At 47.8% G+C, this 23,012-nt stretch overlaps 1 protein-coding gene across 12 annotated transcripts in view; it reads left to right on the top strand.

Moving 5' to 3' along the window:
* TSPAN4 (tetraspanin 4) overlaps positions 1-23,012 on the top strand; it is a 404,986-nt gene that overhangs the window by 302,340 nt on the left and 79,634 nt on the right. The window contains exon 1 of one of the 12 annotated variants that reach the window (XM_084521099.1): positions 9,048-9,147. The exons of the other annotated variants lie outside the window; for them this stretch is intronic. The gene's annotated coding sequence lies outside the window, so the exon portion shown is untranslated. Of the gene's footprint in view, positions 1-9,047; positions 9,148-23,012 lie in introns of those variants that run through there. 12 annotated transcript variants of the gene reach the window in all.

The following is a 23,012-nucleotide window of genomic DNA, read 5'->3' as shown; positions in this document are numbered from 1 at the left end:
GTGTTTTGAGGTTAGGCAGCATTGCTTTACTAGAAGCAAAAATGCAGATTTTGTAATAAGCAATTCTTGTTTTTAGCCTGCTAAAATTACGACACCTTTTATGAAGCATTTCCATGTAGGTTATCTCATACCTGCGTGTGCCTCGTAGTTCTGTAGGCGCCTCAGATAAAGGTTACTGTGCTCACTGTGTTTTTGTATCCATTCTTTCTTTCCCCTATAAAAGATGCAGGCAGCAGTGGGCAGCGTTATGATGGAAAACCTGTTGTGCTCTCCCATTGTAATGACAGTAGAACAAAAACAACCAGGAAAGGTTAAAAAAAAAAGTCTCTGTTATTTAAAAGGCAGTGAATACATTCCCTTTTATCAGTGGTAACAGGCATTTCTTGGAGAGACAGTTTCCAAGTTGAATGTTATGTTCCCAGAAGGCACGAATATGACTAAGTTGTAAGCAAGTGTTCCCTGAGAACTCGTCTCAGCCCACAGGGTTTGTGTTATTGTTCTTGCTGTTTCATCCTAGAATGCCTCCCTTGTCTCCAAGATCGATTATTATGTTCCTCTGTACCAAAACCCCCTCAAAACCTAAAATCATCCAATCAGACAAGTATTTGTGCCAGAACCACTTAATTTCCCAGAATTTGTATCGAGCATCATAAAGCAGAGCTGGTTCCCTCATGCTCTGGCCGAGGCAAGAATTCTTCTGGGAGCACGGAGTCTTGATACAAACTTGGTTTCCGTAAATTGCGTTCTTTTCAGGTATTTGTTCTGATGCTCTCATCTCGGCATTAGTCAGTGAGCACTGAACTAGAGCACAACTCATGTGGTGCTTTCCAGGGGCAACTTTACATATAGACAACTCGCAGCTGGAGAGGTGGTTACCAGACCTTACACCTCCAGGCGTGTGGTAAGTGTGCGCTCTGAGACCTTTCCACAGTAGTCCTGATGGGAAGGAGCAGGAAGGGGGGTGTTTATTTGTTGCTTTTGTTTTCTCCATAGCTATGGAATTTGCATGGTAGGGCAGAGTAGTTTTTCAGATGCCAGGACTGCACATTCTCAGTGGGATTGCATATTCGGGGTCCTAAGGCTCCAACGGACTTGGTTTGTGTTGTGGCAAGTGCAAACTTTGCTGTTGGCCTCATCATGACGTCCTTGCCAGCAAACTAAGAGGATATAAAAACCTCGCTCTCTTAAATTAGGTACTTCTTCGGTTAACACTGCTCAGTACTGTTGTATCAAATCTCATGAGAAATCATCCTGTAAACGCACTGCTGCAAATTACAGGCATTGGCTTGCTAAATGCTAAGCTGCTTAATCATAGATGAGTAAGAGCCTGGGTAAGTCAGCTTCCAGAGGACATTGCCATCCTGCTCTACAGGAGACTCCTTGCAGAGCCCCAGGACAGTCAGCTGCTTCACCTACAAATTCTGGGACTTCTGCGATTCAGACCACGGCCGTGCCCCATCATGGGCTGCTCATTCGTCTGTATCACCAGACTTGGTTTTGCCTGGACATACTTGGGCGTGCATCAGTTCTCTTTTTTCTGCTACGGTACCAGTCCACATAATCCAACTTCTGCTTGTACCTCATTCTGCCTTTCAGGGGCCAGGAGCTGCTGTTGCAATATCCGTCCATCATCTCTGCCAGCCTCACGTCACGTCCTGCTGGACGAGCAGGATAGCCTGGGGTTTTTGCATGCTGCACTTGCTGAGCTCCCGAAAGCAGAGATTACAGGCTGCCATGTGGCAGTGACAGCAGCAGTGGCTGCAAATAGCTCTTGACTGCGTGTCAGGCCCTGCACGGACACAGATGGCTGGCTGCTCGGCAGCATCCTGTCTTCCCAACAGAGCGCGATGGCCAGCCTGATTCCTGTTTGTGTACGGCACTTTGGGAACCTCGCACATAGCCACCAGCACAAACAACCCATCACGGGTCCCAGAGACCTGGCTTGGCAGCGGGTGGAATTTGCAAATTGGAGTTTGTGTCTGAAAATCTTCCCTTGGCAAGTCAGGGGTAATGGCCTATTGCATTTTATAGAACTTTTTCTTTGCTGCCACAATACTGTATTTTTGAAAACGTCCCAGAACAGCAATGGTTTATGGCTCTCCACTCTGCCTCTCAGCTCCGCTTTGGTACGGGCAGTTGTATGCTGCTAATTCAGCCAGATCTGGGCAGACCCAGAGTAATTGGTAATGAGAGTATAAAACAAAGCAGCCAGGCAAATTTCAAATTCTATTTTGGAGAAGGGATAAAAAAGTGAAGCGTGTTTATTTTTTTTCCTCCTCCATTACAGTATTTTACCAAAACTTAGATTCCTTTGCCAAATCCAATAAGGTAGTGGGGGTGAGCACCAGGCCCAATAGGATTATTAGCAAAACAAGGTAATTGGGAACTTTCTGGCCATTAGAACCACTGCTATTATAACTAGCCTGAAAAATCAGAAGTGATGTCCTTTTAAATAATTGAAAATCATCTTAAGGATCTTAATCAAAAAATGCTCAGTGCCTGAGATGAAGCTCCTTAGCATTGTGCTTGATGGCAGATCAAATCAAGATCCATGGTGCTGGATTCTTATTTCTTTTTATTGCTTTAAGGGTAGACCTTAATCTCTTTTATCCAGATCATTTCTAGTTTGCTCAGGAGTGTGCCTGGCTGACCCTTGGCGGTCCCCTGTTTTGCAGCAGCACTTATCAAATCAAGTGTGTTTCTGTTGGAGGCAGAATGTTTAGACAAAATGGCCCTTGCCATTAATGTTCCTGTTCATATGGAGCCTACTTATTAATTTTGATTGAATGAGCAAACTCTCATTTTTTAAAATTACTATCATTAGTCTGCTTCTCTATTCTTTTCCTCGTATGGGGCTAGTGGGGAGAGGAAGGGCATTATTTGCTGTGCTTGTACAAGAAAAGAAGGGAGCAGATGCAGAGAGAGCGGTGCTCTGTTCCTGTTTTTAACTTGACCTGTTGGGAAAGAGAGCAGATTTGTATTTTGCCACATACTTTCGAAGATTCAGAAAACACTTAGCTTGTTTTCCTCAACAATGAATTAAGCATGGATAATAACTGTCTCAACAGCAGGTTCTCGTCTGCAGGTGAGGCCTCAAAGTGCAGCTTGTACCAAATACACCTGTAAATCTCAATATGCAAGACAGAGGAAGGTAGAAAAATGGAAGGCCGAGAGCAAAAAGCTATAGCTGCTGTCTCTAAAGTCTCCTTGCTGGTAGCAGTCTCTCTCAGTTTAAAATATTTCTTATGCTAAATGTTTATCTTTCTGCTAACTTAGTGCTTTTCATAGCTAGTCTTTATAAATAACTTAGGAATTAGCTGATACTAAACAGTACAAATTGAAAATCATTTGTTTGGTGCAGCTGGAGGGTGATGTATATGAAACAGGCTGCAAGATTTTTTGGTTCTGTATTTTGTGGACAGACAGATGGACAGTTCAGGAAGGTGTGTCCATGTATTACATTTGCACAGACTGTTTCCTCCCCGCTGTGTATCACATGGAGAGTTGGAGCAAACTCTTCTGTTACCATGAGACAGATGCCAGGGGGCTTCTGATCAGGCCACAGGGAGGGAGCAGACCTGCTGGAAAAGAAATGAGCAGCCAAATGGTAAGGACACATCAAAATATGGTGAAAATTTCAATTAAAAAAGAAAAGGGAATGGGTGAAATAGTTTCTGACTTCAGTGTGAGCAGCTGAATAGCTCCTGACTGGCAGCAGGTCCTGTGCAAACCCAGAGATCCGGATTACAGTTTCTGGCTGATGTCCTAGTGCGGTCATTTTCTGTTCCTTTCAGCGTGCTCCCACTGTAATGTAGGGATATTTTATTTTATTTTTTAATGAAAGTCATGGCTGCCTTTTTTCATATTTCCGGATAGATCCCTTGTCTAGCTGAAGCAGCTGTGATTTAGCCAGTGCAGCGCAGCGCTATCTGCTGCTGTCAGGCTGAGGCTGTGCGATTCTGGCCGTAACAGAGACGCTTTTCCCTCTGAAGCCGGGCACTCGAGATAAGATGCAGCACAATGTTGACATCTCTAGCTCTCAGCAAAAGATGAAGATTCGACAAAAGAAGTCTCATTAGGAGTCAGGGAATCTCCTTGCAGGGTATTCTTTGGGTGTGATGAGGAAAAGGGGAGGTGGTGTTAGAAGGAGGCTGTTTGACAAGGCGCTTCGGGGAAGGGGCTAACAGCGCTGTGTTCTGCTTGGCTCTAGGAGAGGGCATAAGGCTTTTCACACTGTGCGTACCGTTGTGCTAATAGCATGAACATTATTCCTTTGAATAATGTTTAATGTTGCAAGCAGCAGCATATGCTCTCAGTGCAGCACGCAGGCAAACGTTTGCATGCAAGAGGACTAGTTTTGGAGAGGAATTGCGTAGGAAGCCTAAGGTTGTCCTTTTAGGTTTGCTGGGACACAAGGTTGATGAATAGTGCATGAATATTTAAAATTACTTATATGAAATCCTTTACAAGCTTCACTGAATCCACAGATGGGGAGAAAAGTGTTTTTGGATTATATACGCTAACCTACGCAGAGCATTAACATTAGGCACCAGTCCACCACTGAGAAAATAAAGTCAACAGATTTTTTCACCTCGTCAGGCATCAGGCTTTCCTTGTACCTCCGAGCCTCCCCGTGTGCCTGACAGTCCTCCTTTCCTTCCTTGGCAGCTCCAGGTTAAGATACTGCTATGATTTAAGCATCCTCACCTGTTTCTCTTATCTCTTCTGTTCAGCCCCTTGCCCCTGCTTAAATGCATCCTGCATGAAAGGTGCCAAGTAGCTTGGAAAGCCCAACCACCATTTTTTACAGAAGAGGCTTCCCAGCTTTTTTCATCGCCCCATGTAAGGCTCCTTGCATGCTGGTACACACAACAAAGGCAACCCACTCCTCTCCTCTTCGGGCCTCATGCAAGGAGGAGGGTTGCAATGCAGTTCCAGGAGGAAGGTAGCAATGTGAGGCTGCGTTTGGAGTCCCAGGAAGGTGCACGTGGCCGTGTGGGCTTCTGCAGACTTTTCCTACCGTGCTGCGTTATGAGGACACCAGAGAATGGGGCCACAGCGCAGCAAGGGAGCTCGTGAGTGCAGGCTGGCGCCGCTTTCATCTTTTAGTACTGTGGCTGCACTTTTCTTCTGTCCATACACGCTTGGCAGCTGTCGGTTACAAGTTTCCCCATCGGTTGCCAGCAGCACAATCTGTTATGGCCATAAACTGGAGAACTGTTAAACCGCTGGAGAAGGTCGTGGTGACGAGGCCCAAGCAGTGCTCACTGGGGAATGAAGTTGTCGCAGGCCGCACCACATCATTAACAACGAAGGCAGCAGATGACAGCATGTTCAGATCCCATGGGGCACATTTATTTGGATTTTCACTGTATTTCTATTTGAGGGAGGAAAAAAAAAAAGAAGCCCTAAATGCTGTCTGCTGCACAGCAGACTTCTGACAGCCGTTGGAAAGGACAGTCAGGGCTTCCCAGTAATTTCACAGGATGGCAGCCTGGCCATCGTGCTCCATGACAGACGGTGTGTTTGGCCTCTCAAATATTCTGGTTGTGGTCCTCGATTGGAGATGTCAGAGGCAGCCCTCGGGCCCACAGGGACATCACACCTTCCCTGGGACAAGGGGAGGGGGCTTCTGGGGGCATTGAGTACAGGGGATTGGGGATTCTGCGGGACAGAAGGTGCTTGGGGGACAGAGAGCTCCTTTGGGGTGAGTCCTTACGGATGGGCCATGGTCTGCTGCAGGGAGGGACTGATGGCAGACGTAAAGCCTGGGGGCAAGGAGCGATCTGCAGAAGACCAGGTGAAGGAAAAACTGCTTTTAACCAATTTTAATTTCATTTTTCTCTCCAATGGTCTTTTTAGCGTGTTTTTTTTTCTTTAATTAAAAGTTAAATGTTCCATTATATATTCTATCAAAGCCTGCCCTTGTGAGTCTTTGGTCCTTTATGTGGAACTTTCTATAAGGAGAAGGCGTTGGATCCTTTCAGACATTAAATGCTCGTTAATTGTTACCTCCATCCTTGCCTTCTGCCACGTGGCGGTCCTGAAGGGCAAGGTGGGAGGGGGTGGAGGTCCTTCTGCTGCAAAGAGCAAAACCCAGCTTCAACCTTATGCTCCCTAGTTCCCCTGAGCATGTGGACTGAGACTCAAAACATGAAAATTAGCCAGGCTATGAGGAGTGCACGGGGCTAAGAACCAAGCAGATCTGTGAGGACAGCATCAAAATGATGCTCGGGGCTCCAGGAGCGCGCCAAGCCCCAGCAGCACACATGCTACTGCAAGCAGCGGGCGTTGTGGGGTCTGTGCTGGGCAGGGTTCCCTGCCCCAAATGTCATCCATCCCCTTTGCCCCTGTTACCCATGTCACCTCCTAAAGGTACCCTCCTCCCCTGTGCCTGCCTGCCATAAGGTCTCGGAGGGGTGTCAGTGCTTGCAGTAGATCCCCAGAGACAGGCCGAAGCACTTAGGCTGCAAAGCTGTGCTGTTTTAATTTGAGGAGGCAGGAAGCCAGGTCAGATTGGCGGTGTAAGTACCGACAAAATAAACTAAATGCAGATTGTGTGTCCCAGCCTCTTCTGCGTTCAGTTCCCGCGGGGACACTCTGTTCCAGTGGCCTTGTTCCGTTCGGCTTTCTTGCAGGGGAATTGGAGAGTGTCCAGCTTTTCAAATTACCTCAGCTTTAATTTATTCTGCTTTTGATGTTCGCAGCACCATATATCTAATGGTCCCCAAATCTTTCCCGTAGTCCCTGAGGCTATAATTTACCTGCCCTATTTCTCAAAGGCAGATACCACTTACTTTAAAAGTTACGTCTAATTTTAATATCCATATGTTTATATAATATATGAAGTTTGCAGGGTGAGGGAGGAAGAGAAATGACTTAGCTTCATGAACCTTCCCGGTCGCTTTAAAGACAAATGATTTTCAGTTTTACAAAGGCGTTTTGCAGAAACCTGCCCAGGTCCTGCGTGTTTAAGGTGACTTACACCTGGCAAAAAACGAACGAGCTGTTCTGCCGTAGGACTCAGTACCGACCTCACAGACCTAGGTGTGATCCAGCTAAAGGTATCCCTTTTCCTTAAACAGTTTTTTTTTTCTTTTTTTTTTTTTTTTCATAAAGAGAAATACTGACAGTGGGGGAGATGAGCGAAAGGCACGAGTTGGGAAGCACTGGATTTGACATGGCAGGATTTAGAAATAGAGAGCCCGATTCCACTTTCTATTGAGGCAGCTTTATGTAAGCCTGGAAATGCAAAAGGGAAGCAGTGAAACAAAGCTGTAGCACTTGTTAAAGCCCCTTTTCAGAACAGGTTAAATAAAAATCAGGTCCAAGGCTTTGTTTCCCTCCTGACTGCTGGGCTGCAGGAATGAGAGCTGTATATGTAAGTAGAACAGAATCACGGTGAGAGTTAAACCCTGAAGACAGGCCTCAGGAGGACACAGGATGGCTCAGGAAGACAAATCTGAGGAAGCTGTCCTGTGATTGCATCGCAGCTGGTGAAAGTGAGCTGCCGTCCAAGGCGAGCGCTGATTCCGGAGCCCCGCGGCCGCCTCTTGCAGCTCCCTGCGGTGGCCAGGCAGAGCCTGGCTGCTGATTTCCTCCCGCGTCCAAGCCCGCCGTCACCTCTGCGTGCTCGTGCTGCTACCTTGGCATTATGGACATCGGACGTGGTGGGAAAGGTTTGCCAATTCTCTGCAAAGCAGGTTCATCCAGCTCCGTTAACACACCTACTCGTTTCGAAGATACTCGAAGCCTTTTATTTTCACCTGCACTCGTCTGCTCAGGGAGAGCCATGTGCTCACCTGGTTCATGGTGGTGTAACTTTTTGGAAGCCTGGCGGAGGAAAAGATTGCTCTGGAGATGTGACCTTATGAATTCTGATCTGAACACAGAGCAATGAGGATAATTTAGCAGTTGCTAGCAATAGAAGTGTAACGTCAGACTTGTATTTCGATTTCAGACTGTGCCTCAAGCAACTGGCTTATGAAACAGATAACTTTTCTTACTATGCAGAACTGACCTTTTTTTTTTTTTAGGGGAAAGAGGGGAAACAAAGACACTGCTTGTGTCCTCCCTGTGCCACCCAACAGGGCATCCTAAACAACGTGACAGGGTGTCTCGCATCTTCCTTACAAGCTGCTTGTTCCTTTTTCTGCCTCCTCTTCCTTTTTCCTCCATAGGTGATGGAATAGGTTGGCTCCAGCTCACCCCTCCTGGCATGCCATATGTGCTGTGTGCTGCCCTTCTTCACTAGATTGGTCCAGCCTTTGGGGAGGTGGGAATTTATTCCTGGAATCACTCCAGTGTCCAGATCCCTTTCCTTGTCTTTATTAGGATGGACTGCAGCCCACCACTGTTGAGAAGAGCAGTTGGTAGGGAGCATGAGATAATTGCCTAAAATGAACTCTTCCTCTGCGGGGCACAAAACCACTCAGTGGCATCGCCGCGCTCCCGTTCCGGCTTAAGTCACCTTCCTCCCTCCGGGCAGTGGCTGCTCCTTGCGTGTGTTCTGGGGACCATATGCTCGGCCTGCTCCCCGGACCCAGGCTTGGACACTGCCTGCAAAGCTACGCACGCTCTCCCCCGCAGACCTGCTCAGATGGCATCCCCATCCTCCTGGCGCAGGCAAAAGAAATCACCTCTTCTGTGTGCTCACTGAGCAAAGCTCCGCAGGTCCCAAGGGGCGATCTTCCTGCCTGTCCATTCCTAAACCCACACGGCCTTGTTCGGTAGGGCCAGCCCCCCCGGTGCTCTTCAACCTCATGCAGGGGTCTGACCCTTCTGTCAGCCTCAGCAGCACGCTGTGCTGTTCTGTACGGCGTTGGGTTGTGACAGGGAAATTGTGGTCCAAGCTTCTGAACATTCCCCATCCCGTAGGTGCTACAGCAGCGAGGCAAAGCAAATCCAGGGGGTGGTTTCTCTGCTGGGCAGACACAGCTGTGTAGCAGAAGAGGTTAAGCCTGAGCCTCGTTCATCTGCCCCAGCTGGAACCAGTTAGCTGGGGTGTGCTAGAGGCTGCCAGCTCCCCAGGAGGAGGTGAAAAGCAGGAGAAAGGTGGAGGCACAGGCTTGGGAGCCGTGGACTGAGAGGAATTGCGTAAGGAAAAGCATAAAACGGGGAGCAGAGGCTGCCAAAGTAGGTAGGGAGGTGAGTGAGGGGTGGGGAAAAGGTACATAAGACATGGCTGTTGTGCTGGAGGTGGGTCTGGGCTTTCCTTCCCCTCTAGAAGGGCAAATCAGGCCTGGAGGCAAATTAGCACCAGAAGGGGAGAGGACCCTGGGCTGGCTTAGATGGGCTTGGGGTGTTTGGAAAGCGAGAGGCTCTGCTGTAGTGAGGCAGAAAGGCCAAGCCTGCCTAACGCAGTGCTTCTGTGTCTGCAGGGCTGTGGCAGGGAAATGCTCCCTCCCAGTGGCTTTGCCTCCCCCAAAGCTGGCCGTATTGACCCGCTGGAGCTGTGTGTAAGGGGCTGCCCCTGCGGTCCCACGGAGCGTTAGCTATGCCACGCTGTGCTGCGTAGCTGCGTGCAGCATGGGGGGGATATGTTGTGCTGGAGCTGTGTGTGGGGAGCACGCCGGGCGTTTTGTGCCACCTGCCTTGTAGCAGAACTCAAGTTCCTGCAGCGACTTACATGTACACCCCACGGGTGGTTTTCTGAAACCTCTAGCCAAGTGAAGCCTCCTCTTGGAGCTGGAGGTCCCCGGCTCATCTCAGCCCTTGGCTGCTGGGCTCTTCTGTGCCACCTCCTGCTCAATTTGTTGTGTTTGTGCAGAAAGAGTCCTGGTCAGCCCACTTCTGGGGGGCAGAACGAACCCCAGCCATGGTCTGGCTGAGAGGAGAGGCTGACAAAGCAGCAAGCTTCTGCAGGCTGCTGCAGCGGCCCCTTGCCCTTCCAAAGGGAAACAGCCGCGTGTCTCTTTGCCAGCTCAGTGAACACAGAGCTTTATTAGAAAACGTTTCCTTGCATTTGTGTCCTGCTTGTCTTGTTTGGTTCTTATTAGTTAGTAATTGTTTCATTACTGTAGAAATAGATGTCATGTTATTTTTTATGTTGGCGTCTTTTTTTTTTTCTTCTTCTCCTTTCTTCCCCTGTTGTTTTGTGAACATTTCTTACAGTTATTTGCTGCAGGGAAAACGGGAGAAGGACTATGGGCAGAAGCTGAGAAATTGCCTTTGCTTTGAGAGAGCCCAGCTCATTGCCCACAGCTGGCAGCAGCAAACCCAGAAACATCACCCTCAGCTGTGAGCCCCAGCACCCTGCCCCTGCTCCTCCTTGCAGAGGGAAGGGCAGGAGCAGGGCAGATGTAGGCTCTGGAGAAGAGCAAAGAAAGCCCCGAAGTGTTTGACAGGGCCCTTTGCACCTTGAAGAGAGGTGTGGGAAAGGAGTAGAAGGAGCCAGGCAGAGAGCAGCCTGTGGCTCCAATAGCTAAAAGCTTGGGGGGCCCTCACTCTTTGGTTGGAGCCTCTGGAGGAGCGCAGAGCGTGCTGCTGAGAATGCCCTGCTCTGTCCTCTGCCCTGCCTGTCCTGACAGCGATGGTTTCAGGCTTAGGGCCTTCATGAGGGATTATTTCTAGGAGAATCAAGTGCCGGGCATCACGGCCACAGCGGCATCTCCTATGGCAGAGCTCAGTCTTACACCCCTGTGACCTTCTGTGGCTCTGTCCCGTCCTGCCCCTTACACCTCGCTGTCACTGCTGGTGCTCTTGTTTTTATGGTAAGTTAAGGAAACCATCGGACCCTTCAAAATGTTCTCTTACTGTTTCAAGGAGGGGCCGGCCGGAGGTAACTTAAAGCAGAGAGAAGAGCCACGGAGGAGAGCTTTGCACATTAAGATCTCGATGAATTATGCATGCCGCAAGGCAGGCTGGTACTGGCGCTGCTGGCTTTATGGGAGGAGGAGAGTGGTGGCAACAATTCACCTCGGACTCGAGCTGGGGCTTCTCATGGTGAGGCAGTAATTTGGGCTGAGAAGGAGCAACAGAGCTTTTCCTTTGGGCCCCGGGGGGCTGAGAAAGGTTATTTGGCAGCGAGGAGCAGAAGACCTGCTCGGAGCAGAGTGAGGAGAAAGGGAAGGGGAGGCAGGGAGCACACATCAGCTCCGTGAGCTGCTTGGCAGGGCTGTGCTGAGGAGTGGTGGAGGCGCTGACAAGCCCCAGTGGGTGTGCATTAAACCCTGCCACGTAACGGGACAGGAAGGCTGACACCAAAAGCATCATATCAGGCAGCCCCTGCTGCCTTGGGCTCGCTCTCCTGCGAAGCAAAGGTGGAAAGAAAAAGAGGAAGCAACAGTTAAAGCAAAAAATCTCGTTCAGGGTAAAGGTTGGCTGCAGGAAAATAAAACTCTGCAGCTGTCTGAGATGAGGTCTGTTCCCGTGCGTAGCAGCTGACTTGCAGAGCTCCTGCATGTCACAAGTGGGTAACTAGTTCAAGTGGTTTGCCAGGAAATGAAGTGCCCTAGAAGTTTTCCAGGTCTTTGTGAATCAACAGCAAAAAGAAATTAGTTTCTGCACTTGCTGGCGAGTTGCCACCACATATTTATCAGACAGCTGCTGCTTTGGTAGTGGCACTAGTAGGAGCTTGGCTACCTTCTAGTTGTTTGTGGTTCTCTTTCAACGAGATCTGCTTCTTCCACTGCATTCTTTAAGGGTCTGGGTTTTAGTCATTCATGATTTTGAACCCTTTTTAAAGGAAGAGGCAGTTCCTACAGGCATTGAAAGCAGACTGTGTTGCCCTGAGGCATCTGCATAGCAATAATGATAATTTTTCTTTTTAGAGTGTTGGTTATTCTCCTTTGTCAAAAGCACTGAAGCTGTATGCTGCTGCCCCGTGGTGGGAAAGTGTATTTGTGTTGTGTTTACAGATGGAGAAGCTGGCCTGCAGAGACACAGGGCAGCATTTTCAAAGGTGTTCTGTATTGGGAGGCAACCATCTCCTGAGATCTTTAGAGGTGCTGCTCATCAAGTGGAGCCTCTGTGGGCTTCAACTTGAGTATTTGGCTGGCATTTACGAAACTGGAAAGCATCTGATATTAGACAATATCAGAGGCTACTCTGAAAAAACTTGGCCCAAGTGATTTCCTTGGCCAAAAACTTGCCCCAGGTGACTTCCTTGGTCCTCAGGGCTTCATGGGAATAGTGGGCACTGCTGCAATTTCTAATTGTTCTTTATTGTTGAGATGGTGACTGGGATTGCCTTGGCCCCTGCCTCCCAGTCTGTCTGAATCCTGTACGAGACGGGGCTGTGCATTTGTATCTTACTTGACTTATTTGTATCTTACTGACTTATTGCTGCACTTTCAAGTGGGGTTTGCTGAATTGTTGTCTTGTGTTTGGTGGTGTGGGTATACACGAAAAACTAAACCGCCCTTTTGAACTGTAAGCAGTAAAATATGTATTGTGCTTTAATTATTTTCATTTTTGGCAAAGCTGCTTTATAATACAATTATGTGTGTGCCCAGGAGCATATGGGATTGAATTACTGGGTATCTGCCTTCCAGCACTCTCACCCCATACTTAAATTATATGAATCCTTTGGGAACCAGGCAATTGTGAAAGTGTTAGTTAGCAAAAATATCCAAAGTTGCACACAAACATCCTTATCTCCAGAGCTGTTTTGTAGGTAACTTTTATTTATCTAATTGCTCTGAGTATAGGCTTTAGATCTCTCATCAAGCAGATTCTTACAAAGATGTTCTTCCATGTGCTGGGACAAGAGACATCTGGGGAAGATGGGGATCACCTACTCTGGCCAAGCGTGAGAAAAGGAGGAGGGGAAAAACAAGTCGTTGGGGAAAAATAAGTCTATTAGCTGAAATGAAAGCTCTGGTAATCCTTATTCAGACAAGGTTTTTGTTAATATTCCACAAATAATCTTCTTTGTTTGACTATGCTTTTTCTGGTGTTTTCTTTTAATTTTTCAATGCTTTATAGGAAATGAGGTGCGTGTGATGCTTTTGCAAAGATGCCAAAGCAGAAACTACTCATTGCTGGGGATGAAATTAAGGTCAATACCACATGCAGCTTATGTCAGCTTGATTAAGACTTTTTTTTTTTTTAATCTCAAAGCAGTTATAATTAAGCAGAAGCAAATTTTGCATGAACGTTCTTCTCCTGAGTTATCCTGCTTCCTTAGGTAATCTGAAGTGCTGTAAACTGTTTAAATTGAACTAGGTGCATGCAGACAGGTGTTGGCAATAAACTAAACAGAACAGCTTTGAGCCAGTTTCAGTATGAATTTGCAGTAGTAATTTGTAAATGGGAGCAAGGCAAAAGTTTTTGACAGAAGTTGTGGAGTCTCCATAACCAGGGACAACTTGATTGATGTTGACATTGTACTGTGCAAAGACTTGATTCGAGATCTTACCCAAAACCACAGTGGCAAGTTCCACCTCCTTAAGAATGTGCCAGGGAACAGTGAATTCCTCCCTAGATTTCCACAAGGGATATGCACCTAGAGATGCTTACATAAATCCTTTTTCCTTTGAGCAGAGATGGACACAGCTTCTGAACTGGTCTGGATTTGGTTTGTGCGACTCTCTAGCAGGATTCTCCTTCACTGCTGCTCATCAGCTTTCACAGATTTCAGTTCCACTGTTTGAAGCATAAAAAATCTTTATTCCATGTATGTTTAAGTATGTTCCTAGTGGCTCAAAAGTTTCTCTTTCTTTATCAGCTAGGCTGATGATTCAATTTACTGATTTGTTCAGGGCCTGGGTAGAGTTTTTCCCTTCTGGCGCTGGTCCAAGCCAGGTTTCATTGGCTGGATCTCTGCTTATACACAGAGGTGGGTTTGTGATTGCTGAGATTACACATGGGTATTTACCTAAGGATAATAATATGCACCGTGTGTAACCTCTTCCTCAGGCTTTTATTTGAATATTATGGGGAAAGAAATGATGTTTCTACAGGGGTTTCCTTCCCCGTTTCTCTCAGGGAGGGGGGGAAAGCAACAAACAAATGTGCCATATTTTCTAGCTAAAACCCATTCAAACAAAAGAAGTCCTAAATCCATATTAATCACCGCCACCTCTAATTTTTCAATCACTGCTTGATTAAATTGCTGCCTAGATTCATGCTTTCAGTGATGGGGCCTGGTGAGCACTCTACAGCGAACTCGAACAGAGAAGTAATAAAGTGCTTTCTGTCATAGGCACTCCCCAAAGCACCAGACACAACACAAGTTATTAAAAAAAAATTCCAAGAGTGAGCCGCTGTAAACTGCGCAGAGAGGAAAAAATGATTGTCCGGGGAAGTGGAAGAAGATTTTAATTTCATATCCGCAATTACAAAAGCAAATACATCTGTACAGAGGGTATTTCAAAGTCAAAAAGAAATGAGCAACAGCAAATGGTTGGGGCTGTGTCAAGGGCTAGGTTTGTAAGGGTTTTAACCACAGTCAAAAGACGAGAGCCCATTATTTCTCTTTCAATATAATTGTCAGCATAGAGCACGTCCATCAGTTAATAAGCTTGCATTGATCCACAGCCCCTTGCCTTTAAATCTTCCCGTCAGTGCAGGCCTTCAACTGCAGACGTGCTCCGATTGCCACCAGAGGTGGGGTTTTATTCAAGCCAACTTGAATTGGTGTGCAGCCCTCTTCTGATACTTCATGGCCACTCTGAAATTTGGGCATGTTGCTGGAAGACTCGAGGTAGACCTGTGGCTCTTGTGCCTCCTGCCACCAGTGAGTGCTTACAGTGCTGCTCCTGTGCTGCTCCCTTGCTTGGGCTCCAGTACTGGTTATTTTCTTTAAAATGCAGTCCATGGATCTCTTGCAATTATATGATTATCCTCTTGGCTTTACACCTTGTCTTCATCAGCTCTGTAAGTCGTGATGTTGATAAAAGCACATACTGGCCAAGCTTGCTCTCCTTGCCAGAGTGTCTCACAGGGCACGTTGCTGTGTTCGGACACCAAGAACACAACTTTCTTTCCTCCCACCCTAACGTGGCTACAACACTAGTCAATAAAGAGTCAACATGAGCTAAATCATTGTAAGTCAATGTTAAGCCAATTTGGGAATGTCCACGCTAAGGTTTGTGTGGACAACAATTTAGTGAAATCAATTGAAAAATCAATGTTGGGCCTCATCTCTGTCAGTTTAACTAGCTTCCCTCCTGGTCAGCTCCCAGCCGTCTCATAGCTGGCAAAAACCTGCGACATAACATTATCTTAGGCTTGCACAGCCTTCATCGGGAAAAGGATTTCAGTCACTGAACTTACAGAGTAAGTCTGGGTCGTGCAGGGTTCTGCCCAGCTGAGCGGGTGATGAAGCAGCCTGCTTGATGCCCGTGGCTGCAGCACATGGAGGGCACGACAGCCCTGTTGGTGAGACGCCAAAGGAGGAGCTGAGAGCTGAGTGCTCACTTTTTACCACTTCATCTCTCTGTCGTTTTTCTCCCCCCAGATAGCTGTGGTAGTACAAATCTCACACGTGGTGTCTGGGTCTTATTTCCATTCATTTGTTCTTGGGAAGCTTTTTAAAAGCCGCAGATTACAAAAGTAATAAAAGCACTGCTGACTGCAGCCACTGGATGCTAAGAGTAGGGCTGACACATCAGTGATGCTCCCCCATCCTGCCCGCTCATGTCAGCACACTCCAGTGGAAATCCAGCGCTGGTGTGATGCTGATGAGGCAGGTTTCCTGAATAGATCTGTCATCACACAAAGCTCCAACTAATTACTTAGCAAATGCCTTCGAAACTTTGGAGCTAAGCATGATTATTCTGGCTAAGAAGGGTGTGATTTCTCTGGATGAAGTATTTCTTCCCTTCATTTTCTTGTGCTGTTGAAGACATGCTGTTAATGCAGTGGTTGTGGTGCAGTGCTGACTTCGTGTTTGCAGGTGCTGCTTTGCCTCTATGGGAGCCACAAACCTGAAATAGGGTCACAACATTAAAATTCCTGCTTGCTGTAGCTTACCTGTTGGAAGATTCAGGAGCGAGGTATGTTTTTAGCCCGCGTTACCCATACATGTTCAGTGGTTGACCTACATCAGACTTCACAGCCCTCAGCTAAAGCTACCGCTGGTGCCTGTAGCGTAGAGGCAGGGAGCTGGCGTGGGTAATTGCTGCCTCTTACCGTACAGCAAGGCACGTACCCCGTGCCTCTCCTGGAAAAACCCATCTTGTGCTGCTCTGCAGGAAAACACAATCATCCCACAATGAGCAATAACAATTCAAAAACATTTCATAAACGTTTCATTAAAAAAAGACAACCCCCAGCACAACAGCGGTGTTTCATTTTCCCAAAATGACTTGGAGATCTCTTTGCAGGCTGCGGTAGAAATATTGTTGGAGCAGTGGGTCTGAGGCTCTGTCCTTCCCCGCTGTCCTCCCATTTAACATTAAAATATGTTGGGGCTTCCTTCTCTGCTCTAATACTATTGTTTGCAAATCTGTATTGCTCTTCTGCGCTTTAAAACCCTGACCCAGACCGGTTGTGCCATAAGCCACTTGTTTGAGAAAAAGAGCCAAAATTGAGCCCTTCCAAAAGGTGCTAGGTTGAATGTTGAAAATGTCATCCAGGATAGCTGTGTGCTTACCTCTGCTTTTTGGAAAGCACAATCGTAATTTTTAATTTCTGCAGGTCCCTGAGGGAATCCTACTAGAAAAAGCTGATAAGGGAAATTGCTTCTAATTCTGCAGCACACTCCACCCCTTCCCTCATTCAGTTATTATCGTATTGTGCTAACAGTCCTGGTGACACGCTCACTGCTCCCTTGTCCCCTCCTGCTCTGCCACTATTTTAGCCATTTCATTAGAACACCACGTCCACGCTTGTTGTTTTGTGTAGATGTAATGACTTGGGATGCTGAAGTCCTGAGGCAGGCGCGGGGCTAACCTTTGCATCCACTGTGATTGTGTCAGCTAGTGGAAATCATTACGAGACCTACAACACGAGCCTGAGAACAGACAGGAACCTGCAGCCAGCAGTTGTGAACATCTTGGGGTTGTTATGCCCAGGCAGTCAGGCATCCTCTAGCCAGATGGCAGGTGCTTACTTCATCAGTGAATCACTGCTTTAGCAAGGAGATGGCATTATAACAAGATCTTTACTGTGTTATCTGAGTGACTTCTGGTTTAGTCAGGTGAGTGATAAAGAGAAAAGGAGCTTTAATAGCAATAAGGTCACTTGGTTTCAGTTCTAAGCTTGGAGGTGTAGCACAGGTCAGGGAGGTGCAGCACACACAGAGGCGTTGGTTCTTCAGGCTTTGGCAGATTTACTTCTTTGCTTTCCTGACTTTGCTGTTGAACAGGTTTTATTTTTCCAGAAGAAAATCAGATGGCTGAACTAGGAGAAACATGCAGAGCAAAAAAGGAGATCTGAGCATCTTCATCCCGAGCCCTCTCAGCCATCCTCTGCCAAAGCAGCCGGTTACAGAGCATGCTGATAGAACATCCCCACTGCACGCTGTCGGGCTGTGTGGCTGGCTGCAAACTGCCTTTTGGACGTAGTCAGGGGCTGGACAGGCTTTATCCCAGTGCAGCATTACCAGCTGCAGCTGGTAATGGCCCCGAGTTCCCTGGGCAGACCCCTTTGGGGATAGCGTTCCCCTCTGCAGCGTGGGACCGCTGTGAAGAGCAGCACTATCACCTTTTGCATTTGCCTGACAACCTTTCGGCTCTTCAGTCTGTTTGATTATAAATGCCAGAGCTACTTAGGAGAACATATGCTGTCAGCTTCGATTGGCTTCCTTTGTAATTTTGACAGACAACGTTCCTTAAATATATGACACAGAGGCTTACTCGGTGAAGGCTGTCACGTAGCAAGACAAAGGGATTTTAAGAATAATAATGACAAGTAAACATCCATCTTTGGTGGGCTCTTGGTACAATTCTTCGAGAAGGCAATTCCTGTGAAGGGTGTAAACAAAATGTTAGGAGTTGCTAATGGCAAGAATGAGAATGTGCAAGTACGATTTTTAGTGATTAGGGTAATTAAATACAATACAAGGTTTGGGATATTTTTTATTTCTATTTTTTTTTTTTTTTTGCTTTTAAGCGGGAAGAGGAGCTGAGCAGCTCAGTAAAGGAAGATGCAAGTAGGATAAAGGACTCAGGATGCAGAATGGCTAAGGGCTGGATTTGCAGAGGGTAGGGAAGCAGCCAGAGAAGCCAGGGAAAGCTCATTTTGGCAGTATGATTTGTACAGCTGGGGACTGCTCACTTAGACGGAGAAGGAAAGAAGTAGGGGCCTGGAACAGAAAACCTGGAGTGAAGGAGAGCTGATGAACAGCAGTACCAGACAGAAATGGGATGAAGTACACAGAACGGTGTTATTTGTACCTGTGGAGGACCTAGCCTGTTAGGCTTTTTGTTTATTTGTTTTTTCTTTTGCCCATTTGCACCCATATAAAGCTCAGGATTGTGTGGCTGATGTCATACGGGTTTTCTCATAGTTGTCTCCTGTCAGTCTAATTCTTTTTTTCTATACTTGTGTGTTACTAAGTGTTAGAAGATGCCACAGTTAGAAGCTTGCTGGTTTCCAGAATATACCATCAGAGCTGTTACTGTGTTTGTTTGTTTTTTTTGTGTGTGTGTGTGGCTCCTGGCATCTCCGGAGTGGCAGAGATCATCCAGGGCTGCCAAAGGCCCTCTGATTCGCTCGGCTCTTACACCGTAAGCTGCGTGCTTGGGGGTTTGCAGCTCAGTGACACTGGTGGCTACAAAACTTGGGTGTGCAGTGAAAAGCTGCACCTCAGCTCCAATTTTGCTGGATTTTGTGCTGTTGTATTTTTGTGTACTGTTCTTTGTGCCAACAATTGGGGAGAGTTTTTGCCTTTTTTCTTTTTTTAAATGCCATTGTTGTGGCAACAAAAGGAAGAGCTCTTCTGCCCTTCTTTACTGAATCGTGCTTTTTCTAGGAGGGAAGTAAAATAAGTATTAGAAACAGAATCAAGAAGACTGAAAACACAGGATGGGAATAAAACCACATGACTGTTTCCTCCTTTCTTTCTCCCACAACAAAAGGAGAAGGTGCACGAAGGGTGAGCAGTCTGCCCTGCTGTGGGGAGGCACAGCAGTCTTCTGTGTCCCTCTGCTCTTACAGGGAATTGCAGCAATGAGGCTTGGTGGCTGCTTGCATCAGTGTCCTTCCAAGGAAGGCCCTTAAACCAGCAAATAGCCACAGCATGCTGGAGTGCAGGTGGGTTAGAACTGACCAGGGTTTGGATGGTGCTGGGAGCATACATCATAACACATTTGAGAGGAGCCTCGCAGCTGGGCTCTCTGGAGGTATTTCTTTGTCTTAAGAAACAGCCCAATCGCCTGAAAGTGGCTGCAGTGTTGGGGGGAGAAGGAAAGGCCTTCAAGATGTTTGGGATGGTTTCAGGAGTTTGTGTTCAGTGCCACCCTTTTGTTTTTGAAAAGGTTGCCTTATAAATTTGCACTGGTGACTGGGAAAAGTCCCTGTTGGCTGGGAAAAGGGAAACACCGTTCCCATGGGTAGAAAGGAAAATCCATAGACCTACAGAGCAGTGAGCCTCACCTCTGTGCCTGGGAACGTCGTGGAAGCTTGGCAAGGGGTTGGGACTGGGTGGTCTTTAAGGTCCCTCCTTTTCATCCCAAAGCATTCTGTGGTTCTGTGATGTGCTAAGTGCTGTGTAGCGGCAGGACCACGAAGCATCGCTCAGGTTAAGTGACTGGGAACCTGAACCACAACTCTTTGAACTCAGGGGAAGTTTGGGTATGGCTCATGGCCAGGAAGGGGCATAGGCATATGGGTAAAATGGTACCAAAATAAAGGAGAAAAAAAGTGTGCTCTTGGCATTCAGCTTTCAAGCCAGGTGTTTGTTCGTTGCAGTGAGATTTACCACTCAGGATTTGTGTAAGCGTGTCGCTGCTGGCACGCAGCTCAGTGCTGAGCCCTCCGGTTCTGCAGCACAATGCAGGAGAGACCCCAACGTGGCAGCATTGCCTTTTCCTCCCGTCCTTTCTCTGTAATTCAGGTACAGGTCTGACTGGTGAAAGGCGCCCCAAAGGTTTGTCCTTACCAGCTCTCCCTGGCCTGCTCACTTATGCCATTTGTGTGTGTGTCAGTTTTTCACACCTGCTTTGAAACAGCAAGGGAAGATAACGTGAGAAGAGAAAGCAAGCTGCCTTACTCTTTCCTTCCACACGAATGCTCGGGCTAATCCAGGCAGGAGCCTTTCCAAAGGCACAACTTTATCAAGCGCCAGCCGGCTTTGTAAATTGGGCCTCTGTTTTGGATTGATATTCTTCGTGAACAAACTCAGGAAGTGGAATTTAAAAACTAAGAAAGGGATTCAATTATTTTAGCTTCATTACACTCCGTGCTGCTGCTGCTCCTCCTCTGGAGAGCACTGGAGAGGCCCTCGTGCTGCTTCAGGCTCTTCTCATTTACAGCAATGCGACTGCATGCGTTGACCACATTTTCCATGCCACTGATCTCGCTGCAAATGCTCTGCTGGCTTGCTTCAGGCTTATCTGCAGAAAGTTAGCGACATGCATGGACTTGCCAGTGCTTCTTGTAACTGAGGGCAGTTCAAGGGGCCTGGGTTGTGCCTTTCTATGTTCCTGGTCGCTGTGCTCCCTGCGCCTCGGGTGGAAGGGGAGGAATGCCAGGTCAGGAAAGCTCCCAGTTCGTGCGTGCTTGCATGGCTCCCTGAATGAAATGGCTCTGTGCTGTTGTCGGAGCTGGCGTTGGCTGTGTCAGGTGATTCCTGCTTTTAGGCAATTGACATGCTTTAAATTGCATCAGCTAATTGGCCACTGAATGCCCCACTGAGAGAGCGCTTATCACACGCATTAAGCACGTATGAGGATATGCAGCTTGTTCTTTTTTTTTTGACTGTCGCAATTTCTTCCTTTCCCTTATCTCCTGTTGCATCCCATGTAGCATTATCTGATGTGTTTTTCATCACAGTGACACACTTACACTCCTTTATTTTTTTCTCTCACCTGGTGTGCCCAACTGCAGGCTTACCCCACTACAACTCAGACAGCAGAGACCATCAGTAGCAGCTTAGGATTGCATAAACCTTCCTGGGCATGTTCAGATCCTCTCACGTACCCATCCTACAGCAGCCACAGAGCCAAGCAGGAAGCATTTCATCGATCAAAGTCTAGCTGAGTCTCTAAGCCTTGTGATGCGTGTGCATATGCATATATAAAACATATATATATTAATTCCAGCGCGCTGGCAGCTAGCTGATAAGTCTAAGCGGAGAACAGCGTGGGGATGCCAAGTCTTTCACAAACGCCTCGTGGGTGGTCAGTCCAGAGGGGAGCATGGGGAAGGAGGGTGCGAGCAATGCCACGGGAGGCCTGCGTGGCATCCAGCTGTGTGAAATAAAGGCAGGCGGCACGGCTGGTGCAGTCACGCTCAGGTGGTTCTTCCCCCTCGCTGCGCCCAGCCCTCGTCGTCTAGAAATCTCCTCCTCGGAGCAGAGCCTGTGGAGGTGGCTCAGTTGAGGCTGGAACTGCTGCAGACTCCCTCTGTCTGCTGCCTGGCTGCTATTTTCCTCCCAGCTGATGCCAGGAGGACTTTGGCTGCCCTTGCATCAATCTGTTTGCTGCGGGACAGGTGGTGCTAGGCCATTCCGGCCCTGAGCATGAGCTTGTCGTAGCCAGTGCCATCAAGACCAGACTGCAATGAGCATTTGCGGAGGAAGAGTTTAATGACTGGGGCTGGAAGTTGAGCAGGATGCAGCGGAACGGTCTCGCAAGGTCTCCAAAGCAGCTTGGGGATAATCATTGTAAGGTGTGGGGGGAGGCAGCAGGCAGTCGTGTGTGTCGCTGCTCCCGGTGGCGCTTGGAGAAGCGTGGGCTTCCTTTTCCTGCCAGAGCTTCAGAGGGTCCGTCCTTGGAGGGGCAGCGGTGGGTCTGCAAGGAGAGGAGCAGTTTCTCACGTAGCGATGCCAAGTGCTGCTCCCGCTCTCACAAATATTGCCGCCGTTTAATTCTGCTCCTCGAGCTGGCAGCAGCAATAAAGCCAGCGAGCAGATGCTGCGCGGCGAGAAATGATTTCTCTGCCTTTGGTTTCCTTGCCCTATAGCAAAGTTGCGTAGCGAGCCGGTTGTGTCTGTAATAAGCCTGGCTTTCCAAGAGCTGCTCTTGGGTAGGAGATGGGGAAGTTTCACTGTGAGCCTCTTGTCCTCCTTGTCAGAGTTAATTTCCCATTTCTAGCTGGCTTTGAGGGAATGCTGTGCTTGTTTTGTCAACTTGAGAGCAAGGGAAGCTGCAAGTTTCACCTGTTGAAAGCCCCGAAGTATGTTCAGCGTGCCACGTGCTGTCGTGCCACATGCCTCACAGGAGGTTGGGGATGCTCCTGGCTGCCTGCAGCCATTGCAGGCTCACAGCGTGCTTTGTGTGGGATTGCAGTGGTTTAAAGAGGAAGGACTGGATTTTGAATGTATTTAAAGTAAAACAAAGCTGTAGGATTCCTGCCTAAGCCAGGTTTTGTTCCACTTCAGTGGAAAACGTTGAAAAACGTTGTATCGCCTGCAAGCCTCTGCTGGACTTGTCCATTGAGTGAAAGCAAATGTGACAGAATCAGCCCTCTGCCAAACGAGGGCTGCTTTTAATGGGAGCGATGGCTGGGGAAGCTGCTCCTGGAGACAGCTTCACTGCAGGGCAAACCGATGCCACCACCTCTCTAGATGTAACCTCTTCTGTGCTGCCTGTTCTCGCACGTGACGTGGGGCAGGCGTGCTGGACACACAGCGCTACGTGCAAGGCTGCCAAGGAAAGCCTGACTGTGATTTCCTTGGCCTTGGGAGAGCAGGATGGTGCTTCACACAGGAAACCTGAAGGATGACAACTTGGATGCAGCACCAGCCTCGCTGGAAATGGTGTCAGGCTTTGATCGCAGCTCCTCGGAGGGCCTGATAGGAGTATTTATTTAAGAAGCTGGTGTTTCGGAAGCTACTTCTAGCTGCTTGCACCATCCGTGGCTATTAAGGATTACAACTTAGGATAATTATTCTTTCAAGAACTGGCTTTTATCGGAGAGGACTGATGCGCGGCACCATGTGTGTCTTGGTGGTGCTTCAG

The sequence above is a fragment of the Aythya ferina genome, assembly GCF_964211825.1.
Source record: "Aythya ferina genome assembly, chromosome: 5".
NCBI lineage: Eukaryota > Metazoa > Chordata > Aves > Anseriformes > Anatidae > Aythya > Aythya ferina.
Note: the sequence above shows the minus strand (reverse complement) of the source record. Positions and strands in the feature narration are given on the sequence as shown.